Here is a 13,110-nt window from a genome sequence, read left to right as displayed (position 1 = left end):
TTTATACTGATGGATCTAAACAGGGTAATTCATTTAGTGTGCTTATATTAAAACTGAACATTTTACCATGTTTATGCTCTTACATCATTTCTACTATGGTTTCTTTCATATTCTATTGTGCTATCATTCAACAAGTACTCTTCAAGCCCTGTCTGACATATTCACTGATGCAACACTAAAGGTGTTTACTTTAACAAATTTTAGTGAATACTGTTGTTCATTCCAACTACACGTGTTTTGTCAAGCATCGGGTGAAAGCAATTGACAAAATGAATGGTTGGCAATAAACTGCTCCAGCATGTCTCTTGGATAATTGCCATGCAAATTTGAATCGTGTTTTCATTGACTGTCTACAATAATCAGCGTTAGTTTAAACTGTGGTACAGAACTGGTATTTCTGGGTGTTGATGAAGCTGAAATTGAAAGATTTTCCAAATTCTTAATGTCATTAGGACTTCTTTTATCTGGGCTTTAACTAATCTTATATCTTCCTTGGGATTGGTCCATGTATCTATTTTTTTTTTTTATTAATTTATTTTTGTTTAAGTACATATTAAAAATCCTAATAGATGGATATGTATTTTTAAAGAGGTGTTTTTTAGTGTATTTTTAGTTCTAAAAAAATTGTTAGTGGCCATCTCTTTACAACTCCTATATTAATTAGCACAGTATTTTATTAATTATTATAGTCTGTGCATTATGTAAACTAGTACATTTTCACTAGTAGAACATGTCCTGAACATTTGTTACATTCTTTGCAAATCACTCTGCATGTATGTAAACATATATACATTATTAAAATAAGATTAATGTTCTTCAGATTGGATATATAGAAAGTTCCCACCTGAAATAAAGATATAATAAAATTTGGAAATTAACTAAAATTCAAATGTCAGTCATAACAATGTTAAATATTTACACACTCATAGCCATTCTATTATACTGATTAAAATTTACACCACACTACTACATAATGTACATAATTATAACGAATTTCATTATAATGCAGTTATCTATTGGAAAGGAAAGAGATCATTTTTTTCTTTTGTTCTTTGGATATTTTCTTTTGACTATTTCCTTACAGATAGCATTTTGAATAAATATGCTGTTAATGAAACATATTTTCTGTTAATTTTAAGACATAATACAATTTAGATCAAGCTAAAATAATGTTAACTACTTTACTTTTTTCCTTTTCGTGTCCGAGTGATGAGACATTAAAACCTGTGCGAACAGTATTGTGCCACCAAAACACCAGAAGCATTTCCTTGCCACAGATCTAGTGTGCATTTGGTTCGGCAGAGGGTGTACTTTAGGAGATGTTCAGAGTCCTGAATCTCACCACACTCGCAGTTCAAGTCGTTAGGCTCTATTTGACGCCATCTACCATGGTTAACTCTGGTTGGTGCAACTCAAGTTCAAAGCCGGTTTAAAGTCACCCACATTTGCCAGTCCAGGTCATGTCCTGGAGGTGTTGGGGCCCTTTTTGGGAACCATGGAGGGGGCTCGATAGATGTAGAGTTCAAAAATCTCTTTCTCGATTTCAGTCTCGGAGGGGGTGGTCACTCCATCTGGTAGATTGTATGTCATGTATCAAAAGATTGTCTGAACCGTTCAATGTACTCTGCTGCTTCAGCTCGACGTATTCCAGGTTCCTCCATGCCCGCCGCTCGGTGCAACTTTTCAATAGGAGTGGGTTTCATACATCCCATTATTAAACGACATGTCTCGTTCAGCGCTATATCAACCTTTTTGGTGTGTGTTGATCTGTTCCACACAGGACATGCATATTCGCCTGTTGAATAACACAAAGCTCTAGCTGTCTTCAACAGGATGGTTGGCTTAGTACCCCATTTACTGCTTCGGAGTTTCCTCAGGAGATTTTTCCTCGTATTTACTTTCAACATTGTGCTTTGACAGTGAGCCCTATACATAAGTGATCTGTCTAACATAACTCCAAGGTACTTTGGCGCTTCTGAGTGTTCCAGCTGCTGATCGTTCCATGTAACATTCAATCGTCTTTTTGTTTCCCTGGTTTTTTCAGATGGTAGGCGCATACTATTGTTTTCGCTGGATTTGGTTTTAAGGAGCTTGTTTTATAATACTCAGTTAAACCATTTAGCGCTGCAGTAAGTCTCTTCTCAACTTCTGGAAAAGTTTGGTCTTGAACAGCCAAGGCAAGGTCATCCGCATACAGGAAATGCTTGGCCTCGGGGAAGATCGTTGGTAACAGGTTGAAAAGTAAGGGTGGTAGCACACCACCCTGGGGCAGTCCATTCCTCTGGTTTCTCCAGCGACTTTTCTTTCCTTCGAAGCTAACATAAAAATTCCTGTTCTGTAATAATGATTCTACCATTTTAGCTAGTTGGTGATCCCCTGTTGATATAAATATTTTTTATAGAAGCAGTCTGTGGTTTACTGTATCGTAAGCCGCCAATAAGTCGACGTATGCAAGCAACGCCTGTGATGAGTTTCTCCTGAAAGCCCTGTTCAATGTGCTCTGTCAGCTTTAAAACTTGACCTATGCAGTTTTTGTCTAAACCCAGCTTGTTGAGGAATAAGTATTTGTTCAATAACTGGTTGAATGTGTTTCAGAATCATTCTCTCATAAAGCTTGTACATGTGACTGAGAAGTGATATAGGTCTGTAAATGCTGGGTTCTTCAGAAGCTTTGCCCGGTCGTACTTGAGAAGCACGACCACCTTGGATTTCCTCCATAGTTTTGGAATAGTGTATTTAATAGCACAGTTGTTAAAGAGTTTAAGGACCCAGCTCCTGGTTATGTCTCTGAAATGTTTTATTTGCTCTGTACAAATATCATCCTCTCCTGCAGCCTTCCCAATCTTCAATCCACTCACACATTTTTCCAGTTCATGCATTCTGAAAGGAGTGTTGAACATGCTACTATTTGCTGGTATTATGGTACTCTTTTGTCGCTTAAAATTTGCATGTTGGGTCTTCCTATTCAGAAGAAGTTGATGTGCTATTTGGTTGGAGGTTATCTGGCTAGATTGAGTTAAAACTTTCCTATCCCCGTTGAGCTTCTTTATCAAGTTCCAAGCCACTTTACTGCTATGTGTCATATCCAACCTTTCCAGGGTCTCTATCCACTTTCTTTGTCTCTCTTTACCCATCAACTGGATCAGGGTTTCTCCACATGCGATTGTTTCCTCGCTGAAAGGGTCCTGGTCAAAAGGCTGCTTGTATCTGGTCAGTACATGCTGCCTTGATTAACCAGGTATGTAGTTCTTTCTACATCCTCTTGGAATATGCTTACGGGAAATTTCCCTTAGGATGTTAACAAAGGTTTCATAATTTTGAGGTGTCGGCTTAAGATCAGTAACAGCTATAAACAATTCAGAGGAAAATTACTCCCAGTCCGCTTTTTTAAAGTTAAATCTCCTTTTCAATGGAATTTCAGTAGTTTTAATGGCTGAGTAGACGCTTATTCCAACAGGTCTGTGCTGCGATCTCGGGATATGGTCATATACCTCCTTGGTAAGCTTCCCCCAACACATGCGCTAGCAAAACACAGATCAGGGTTATATCCTCTTCGCCATATTTTACTATAAAAAGAATTTGGGAGTTTCGGATCGTGGACCTGACTTAGCTGATTCTCCTTTGCCCACTCCTCAACTAATTGTCCATTCAGGTCTGTTTCTGTATATCCCCATAATAAACTATGGCTGTTAAAATCCCCTAATATCAGCTGAATTCTCTGTGAAAAAAAATTCTTAGGTGGGAGGAAACTGAAAGGCTTTCCTGGTGGCTTGTAAATGGATGTTACAGTGCAGTTTGTTAGTTCAATTGTGAGTATTTCAATATCATTATCGTTGGTAAAAGAGGTTGACTAGAGTTCTCTGGTAAAAATAGCACTGCCATACTTCGAACTTGGCACTTTAACTGCCAGTGTCAATCCATGGATTTGTAGTCTATTTCTCGTCAGGTCCCTGTGCATTTCTTGTACGCATGATATGTCACAATTAGTATTTTTACATAGAAGAGCAAGAAGCTCTTCCTTGTCTTTTGTAATTCCCTCAATATTAACTGAGATGGTTGTCAAAAATGGCACTGAAAAGTGCCTTTTTATTGGACTGAGTTGCATTGTCTCTATGCTCGGTAGTGAAAGCATCCGCTGTAAAAAGTTAACACTTGACGTTGCCCAGGGTACGCCCAATTGCTATTTGTTTGCGTGTATAATTGCAATCTACGTGGAGGCTCCTTTCAGGTACCCCAATGTTAACTAAATAGCCATTTTTAAAATATTTCTAATTAATCTATCCATTTGTAAGCATTTAAGTATGATTTTAATAAGAAAAAAATAAGTAAATATTAATTACTAGAAGCAACAGAAGCCTTTGAACCCCATTGAGGACAACTTATCTTTCATTTGATTGTAGAAGAATTCTGAATGCAACATGAATGTGGTCTTAGTAATAAATTATTTTTCAACTTTGTACAAATGCACCATTACATAACAAATTCATGTGAATTAAACGTGAATATAAAATTATGTTCCGTAATTAAAAAATTTACTATTCTGAAAAAGCATTCATATTTATTTCAACCTAAGATGAATTAAGATAAAAAATATATATAATAAAACACAAACTTAAAAAAACACAATTTTAAAATTAATTTATTTCAAGAACAAAATAAACCATGAGAACTAACAATAAATCAAATCCCAAAGATGCAATAAAGTTTAAAAACATGAGAGTTGCCTCAAGTCAATGCTTAATATCATACACCAATAATCATTTCATTGCCTTAAAAATCTTGATTTGGTGCTGTGGAATCATTTATCAAACAGTTTCTGGCTTGGTTACAAGCTCACTGAAAGAAAAGTTGGGAAGATGGAAGTTTACATCAGGTGAAGAGTTCATTGAAACTGTTAGAAATTAGCAATATATATTAAAAAAAATAAGGTTTCTCTCAGGTTTCAGTTCAAAAGCTTGTTAAGAGGTAGACAGAGAGCACAGAAATTAAAGTGACATTGAACTTAAATGCTGTAAATGCAACTAAAAAAACTGATCACTTTACTTAGATTCTGTGTCAAAAACAAATATGAAAATTGTCTTTTTTTATTGTATTTCATTAGTTTATTTATAAAAAATAATGATTCATACAGTTTAAAAGGATTTTAAATAAAGTGAATGATTCCAAAATGATTAAATTTAATTGTTTGAATAGGAAAAGGAACAGGGGAATTGGCTTTATCTTTTTAGGCACCTCAGCCATTAGTTTGGCTTTTTGGGTAATCCCAAATAAGAAAAAAAAGTTCTTGGACAGATCCATAACTCCAAACTCTAGATTCAAAGATAATCTCAAGTAAAAAAGTAGCTGGTGGCTACAAGGTGACAGCATGGTACTATAAATAAAAAGCATAATTGAACTAATTTCCATGTTATTTACCCAAGGAAGAAACGGGAGATTAGCAAAGATAATCAGTTCACAAAGAGCTTGCCTCTAATCAGAACAGTTTATCATCTCATCTAGGATCAAACAGTTAAGTTTGTTAATACTTGACCCTGACTTCTGTTTGACTTTAACTGTTTATCTTACATCACCAAAAATATATAAACAAAATTTTCATAATCTCTTTTATTATTTGTTATTTTTCATGAGGAAATTTGGTTTTCTTTTATATATCAATTTTAAATCATCTAATGAACTACAACAGCTATGTTCAGATAACAAGACATGTAGTGGTAAAATGTTGATCACAAATTTTAATTGAAATGAATAATTTGAAACAATAATCATGAAAAAAAAAATAGTAAGAGAAAAAATTAACAAAATTATATTTTTAATAAAAATCATGTAAAAGGTGATTGATTGTTCTACATAAATTCTCATATCATCTTTGTAGATGGCAAGAGTAGTTTTAATTAAAATATAATTCACTTATTTCTGCTTAAATTTAAATGAAAATTATGTGAAATATTTCCAATTCTTTTTTTCTGTGTGAGTATTTAAGTCATTTTCCAAATCTGAAAGTTTATGGTTGATTTGTTTTGTATGATTTGGTTAATTGGAATAAACGTGGTCACATTTGGCAGCTCTTATTTTCTTAACAATATAATATTTATCACATTCTTTGTTACCAAATCTATTTCTATTTACTTACACATTTAGTTCTAAATGTATTAATTATTCAATTAATTTGTGTTATTACTTTTTTTATTGTTTTTTGATGCTATTTTAAAGTATTTTTTTTTAAATATTTGTTTTATATTAATTATCTTATGGTAAGTTAATGTGATTTTTTATTTTTGTTTGGCATTATATAGTCTATTAACATTTCATTAATTTTGACATAAATGTAATGATTTCCTATCAGCTTCATAGAATTAAAAAATAAAAAGATAGGAAATTGGATAAGGGTAAAAATAGACAGCTAATCACAACTTCTATCAGTTAGAATCAACCATTTTTAATACCTGTAAATATGTATATATAATTTATTTAAATTCCGTTAACTGGGTTTATTTTACCTATAATGGTGTGTTATTATACAGATGCTTGAATCACAAGAACCAGTTTATACATAGAGATAATAAAGCTGATCATGTATTCCTACCCAGCTGAATTATTTATTCCAATTAAAAGAAAAAAAAAAGAAAATAATTATCAAAAAGTATTCATTTTATATCAAAATTATGAATATATTTAATGTAAATATTAACACATACATAGTAATATAATCAAGGTATATGTCTGTATTAAATGTAGCATTTTATGGTAGTAACAATAACAAACTCAGAAAGGAAAAAGTAAAGGGTTTTGAAGTATGGTGTTGAAAATTAGTTGGGTCAATAAAATTCAAAATGAAGAGCAGGAAATTATCATGAGTAGGGCAGAGAAAACTTTTGAGAGAATCTTCTAAAGAAATGAAATAGCTAGGTCAACCATGAACTAAAACACATCCAAATTTACTAATTTAACAAAGAGTGATGTATAGAAGGTAAAAACTTTAGAGGAGGCAAAGACTACATGAATCAGATAATTGAAAATTAGGCTGTAGAAAATATGTTGAGATTAAAAAATGTTACTAACAACATCTTTATTATAGTTAAATAAAAAACCGGAGACTGTAGAACAGCTAACATTAATTTCAAGTTATTGCAAGTGGTTTACTTTAATTTTTTCAGATATCAACAGAATTTACGCAAAAAAATCTTTCCAATTATTCACCTCATTTTATCATTTTCTGTGATTTTATGTAGATTTGTTACAGATTACAGTTTGATTAGATTTGTTACAGTTTTATTATCTTTTCTTCGGTTTTGTAAATTATTTTTCTTTTTTATTAAAAATGGTTCCTTTTTTCTTAGAAATGCATTTCAACTAGAATTAAAATGAATTAAATGCAAATGTACTTACTGAAACTCTATGAAGTAATTTTCTGAATATGTAATATCTATTTTCTATAATTAGTAACCCAGTATTGATGAAATAATAACTTACAATGTAACATTCATCCCTAACTACAAAACAATTATCATGAAATATACTTGTCTGCTCTTAAGTAGACTAAAATTATTATCTGAATAACCAAAAGTTTTACTTAAATTACTTTTATTTAAACTGCAAGAAATTAATTTTTTATGTGTTTTCTACTGATTGACTAAATCTACCTTTATGTATATATATTTTTAGACACATTAAAAAAATTTATTTGGATGTTTTAGAGATCACCAGATATTTCACAAAGTGTTTAAAAATGAGTAAAAAACAAACTATTGCATTTCACAAACCGTATGTACTTTAACCATATCAAAATCTTTGAAATTATTTTTAAAAGATTAAACTTTCAACCGCCTCTATGAATCATGAGACCTTGCTGTTGATGAGGGGGCTTGAGTGCTCAGTGATACAGAGTAGCTGGACCGAAGGTGCAACCATATCGGAGAGGTATCTGTTGAGAGGCAGACTAAGGAATGATTCCTGAAAGAGGGCAGCAGCTCTTTCAGTAGTTGTTACGGGCATAAATCAGGACGACTTAAATGGCCATATCAACATCACTCAGTCCTCTGAGTACTGCGCAGCTGAAAGCAATGGAAAACTACAGCTGCTTTTTTTCCAAGAAAATGTAGCTCTGCATTTTCATATAGCAATGATGGATGCGCCTTCCTTGGTAAAATATTCCGGAGGTAAACTAGTCCCCCGTTCGGATCTCCAGGTGGGGACTACTAAGGAGGGGGTCACCAGAAAATTAAAAAATAACATTCTATGAGTCGGAGCGTGGAATGTTAGAAGTTTAAAAAAGGTTGGTAGGTTAGAAAATTTAAAGAGGGAAATGGGTAGGATAAATGTAGATGTAGTAGGAATTAGTGAGGTTCAATGGGAAGAGTTAGGTGACTTTTGGTCAGTTGATTTTAGAATAATTAATTCAGCTTCAAATAATGGGCAGGCAGGAGTAGGTTTCGTAATGAACAAGAAGATAGAGAAGAGAGTAGAGTATTTCAAAATAAATAGCGATAGAATCATTGTAATAAGGATAAAATCAAAACCTAAACCAACAACGATTGTTAACATCTATATGCCTACAACTGTCCAAGATGATGATGAGGTAGAGTGTGTATACGAAGAAATTAAACACGTAAAAGGAGATGAAAATTTGATAATAGTTGGAGATTGGAATGCAAGCATTGGAAAAGGCAAGGAAGGAAATAATATAGTGGGTGAATACGGGCTGGGCAAAAGGAATGAAAGAGGGGACCAACTTATAGAGTTTTGCACAAAGTATAATTTAGTAATTGCCAACACCCAATTTAAAAATCATGATAGAAGAATATACACTTGGAAAAAGCCAGGCGATACAGCACGGTATCAGATAGATTATATCATGGTTAAGCAAAGATTTAAAAATCAACTCGTTGACTGCAAAACTGAAAATACAGAGATAGAAGAACAATTGCTAACATTTACAGGAACCAAACAGCAACAGTAATAATTGAAGAACATAAGAAAGAAGCCGTAATAAGAAAGGGAGTCCGACAAGGATGTTCCCTTTCCCGGTTACTTTTTAATCTTTACATGGAACTAGCAGTTAATGATGTTAAAGAACAATTTAGATTCGGAGTAACAGTACAAGGTGAAAAGATAAAGATGCTACGATTTGCTGATGATATAGTAATTCTAACTGAGAGTAAAAAGGATTTAGAAGAAACAATGAATGGCATGGATGAAGTCCTATGCAAGAACTATCGCATGAAAATAAACAAGAACAAAACAGAAGTAATGAAATATAGTAGAAATAACAAAGATGGGCCACTGAATGTGAAAATAGGAGAAGAAAAGATTATGGAGGTAGAAGAATTTTGTTATTTGGGAAGTAGAATAACTAAAGATGGCCGAAGCAGGAGCAATATAAAATGCCAAATAGCACAGGCGAAACGAGCCTTCAATCAGAAATATAATTTGTTTACTTCAAAAATTAATTTAAATGTCAGGAAAAGATTTTTGAAAGTATATGTTTGGAGTTTCACTTTATATGGAAGTGAAACTTGGACAATCGTTGTATCTGAGAAGAAAAGATTAGAAGCTTTTGAAATGTGGTGCTATAGGAGAACATTAAAAATCAGATAGGTGGATAAAGTGATAAATGAAGAGGTGTTGCGGCAAATAGATGAATAAAGAAGCATGTGGAAAAATATAGCTAAACAAAGAGACAGACTTATAGGCCACATACTAAGGCATCCTGGAATAGTCGCTTTAATATTGGAAGGGCAGGTAGAAGGAAAAAATTGTGTGGGCAGGCCACATTTGGAATATGTAAAACAAATTGTTAAGGATGTAGGATGTAGGGGGTATACCGAAATGAAACGACTAGTACTAGCTGCATCAAACCAGTCAAATGACTGAAGACAAAAAAAAATTTTTAATTTGTACAGTATTGATCATATCATGTTGCAATGACACTTTGTTTATACTGAAGCTACTTAAATCTCAAAAAGGTAATCTGTAAAATGAATAAAAAAAAATCCATCTTAACAGTTTTTTATATACTTTGCTGATTATATATATATATATATTATATATTGATATGTTAAAATGTGTTATTTACTTCTGTTAGATAGAACAATAATATTGTCTGCTATCAAAATAACTATTATATGTGCTAAGTTTTATGAAACACATCTCATAAATGAGCTGTTGAATTTTCCCAGAACATTGATAAAAATTTAACCTGTTAAATTTTATGTTTATTAATTGCTTTTGAAAATTTTCCAGACACTATTTGAGAGGATTTTAGATGATTTTTGAAAGCTTTTTAGCATGTCTTTAGAGCTCTGGATCTCTGGATTCAGAAGTTTTAATACTGAAATTAAATCTTTTTTTTTATAATTTTTATGCATTTTATGAAATATTATATTTCACAAATACTGCATGCAGAGACATAATAAATGGATTTGGTTTTGTAATAAATTCAGTATTGTAAACTAAGTAATAAATCAAAATAACATTGCTGGAAATGGAGTTCAATGGTGCTACACTCCTTTTAGCTATAAAACTAAATATTTTCTTTATAGGTATGCCTATAAAATGGCTGCCTATCTGAAAAGAAAATGATAAAGTTGAGCTCTTTTTTCATAATATGCACTCTGTAATAATAACTACAATTTTTAATAAAAAATATCTTTACCATGATTTCAATTTTTTATTTAATTTATAGCACTGAATTTGTAACAAAGCCACTACAGGATGTACCATCCTTTGTGAGCTGTAGTTGCAGAATACCATATCTTTATTTAAAATACGGCATAAAAATAGAAAAGTATAAAATTTAATGAATCAAGATCTGGAGGGTAAATTAAAAATAATAGAATGAATTATGTAAGCAATCTGATATGACTTTTGTAAGTTATAATCACCCAAAGTTGGGCCTTCTAAGCTCTAAAGAGGGATTTTGCTTTAAATTCACTTTCAAATATACATTTTTTTTAAAGATAATCAACAAACATAAAATTGGAAAGGTAAAATTTTTACATAAATTCATAAAAATATGATAGTCCACATCCAAGATATGCTTCAAATATAATTATATATAAATTTAACCCAATAGTATTAATGGATCAGCATGTATTGCTTGAATCCAAGCTCCATGTTGCAGTGAGAAGAGACTAGGAAGGAGTAACAAGTGTTTGATTTAATATTGGTGCTAATGTAAGACAGGTATACAAAAATTTGATACAGCAGTACATTGCAATCAGTTGTCTACCTAACTTATTTAGTTACAAATAATAGTTGCCTCTATAAAGACAGCTCTAGTAAACTAATTATAATTCAAATGCACTCTACCAGTATTGTAATTAACTCATTGCATTCCTTCCATCTTCTTTGAGATCGAACCATACCACCATTACATAATTGAATTATGACAATACTAAATAATATCAATTGGTAGATGTTATGTTTCGATAAATTAAAGTTTTTTAGGTAATCTCATTGAGTTTATATGATTGCGGATAAGTAGTATCAAATATAAGGAACTTTGCGGCCAGCCTATGTGGATTCAGGTGATATTTTTATTTTCTGATGAAGGAATTTTAGGAATCCTTCCTTAGTTTTTGAATATCTGTTACAATCTAATATTTATGTTTAAATTTACTTAATGACATTGTGTTAGAATGTTTGACATTCTATTAAGTGAATATTTTTTTCAAGACAAGTGAAAGAATTATTCACACTTTTTCTTCTACTTGTATGTAACTTTTCTAGGAATAAACACTGTTTTATCTAACCATGTTGGTTGGAACAAAATGATAAAATCAATAGTATAATGTTAAAGTTTTACCTTTGCTACTTAAGAAAAAAATCACTGATGTTGGCTCTGCTCCAAGCTTATACAAGAATCTAGTGAAGGTAAATTTAGTAAGTGTAGTAGTAAAGTATGAACTATGTATTTTGAACTTTATCTTAACATTTTTGTTGTGATCTGCAATACTCTAAAGAACTTTGATATTTCCATAAAAGACCAATCACAATTGGAATGGATTAGATCTTCAGTTTAGCTTGTTTACAGTAATTTAATTTTTGTGATCTGCTTTTGAGCAAATAAATTGCTATTTATATCTTGAGTAAAATAGAGTTCACTGGCTATTCTGTGTGGATTAAGATTACATACTGTTATTTCCATACATCATTGATTACTACTTTATTGTAAGTAATATGTCAGAGCAATACTACTTACTACATAGTAAGTAGTACTACATAGTAATACTACTTACTACTATAGTAAGTAGTAATACTATACTTACTACGTAGTAAGTAATAAGACTGCTAGGCCGTTAAAAGAGGGATATGGTGAATATTTTATATATTTTTTATTAAGTAACTATGACTGATATGATCATAATTACAGTAGAATATACAATCAGCATGCAGAGAACTGAACCCAGCATTCTTAACTGATGATTTATTGATTTATAGATCTTAGTTAAATTAGTGTGACTTAGGCCTTTGAAATTTTACTTTACTTCATACCCTTCAATTTTCAGAATGCTGTATTCTGTCAGTTTAGATGCTGTGAAAACATCGGGTTGTACAGTACGTGATGAATTTTTAATTTTTAACAAAAACTATGTGTGTATTTTGAAATTTAAATTTTTCACTGATTCTAATAAATTCAGTGATTAGCATGATTAAACATGACAATTTAATTTTTTTTTTCTGAAAATGTTCATCTTACACACTTCCTTCGTTCAAATAAGTAAAGTTTCACATTTGATCTATTTATTTACTTTAGCCACTAATGTCATAAATTAAGACGAGATTCTTAATATATGGTAACATTCAATTGCATTGGATATGAAAGACACATTTGTAACTTTTGAATGTCAACAAATGTCAAACATGAATGTGATTAAAATATTATATATTTTTTTAATTAATGTTGTATTTAAAATGTTTAATTGAAATTAACAGCTATTATTTTGTGTTCCAAGTTTTTTTAACTTTCCGTAAAATAGAGCGTCCCACAGTCAATCTATTCTAACTAACAGTAAGTTAAATCACAGTAAAAAAATGATTTCAATTTTTCAACCGGTATTTTTTTTAAACGATACGTAATTCATTAAAAGTTTCAAGTAATGTTTAATGTAT

General features: G+C 31.5%; 1 protein-coding gene across 1 annotated transcript in view; it reads left to right on the top strand.

Moving 5' to 3' along the window:
• The window catches only part of LOC142329912 (5'-3' exonuclease PLD3-like), a 122,899-nt gene that overhangs the window by 67,795 nt on the left and 41,994 nt on the right, over nt 1-13,110 (top strand). The gene's annotated exons all lie outside the window — the stretch shown is intronic.

Source organism: Lycorma delicatula, chromosome 9, assembly GCF_047948215.1.
Source record: "Lycorma delicatula isolate Av1 chromosome 9, ASM4794821v1, whole genome shotgun sequence".
NCBI lineage: Eukaryota > Metazoa > Arthropoda > Insecta > Hemiptera > Fulgoridae > Lycorma > Lycorma delicatula.
The sequence above is the reverse complement of the archived record's forward strand: the minus strand, read 5'-3'. Positions and strand labels throughout refer to the sequence as shown.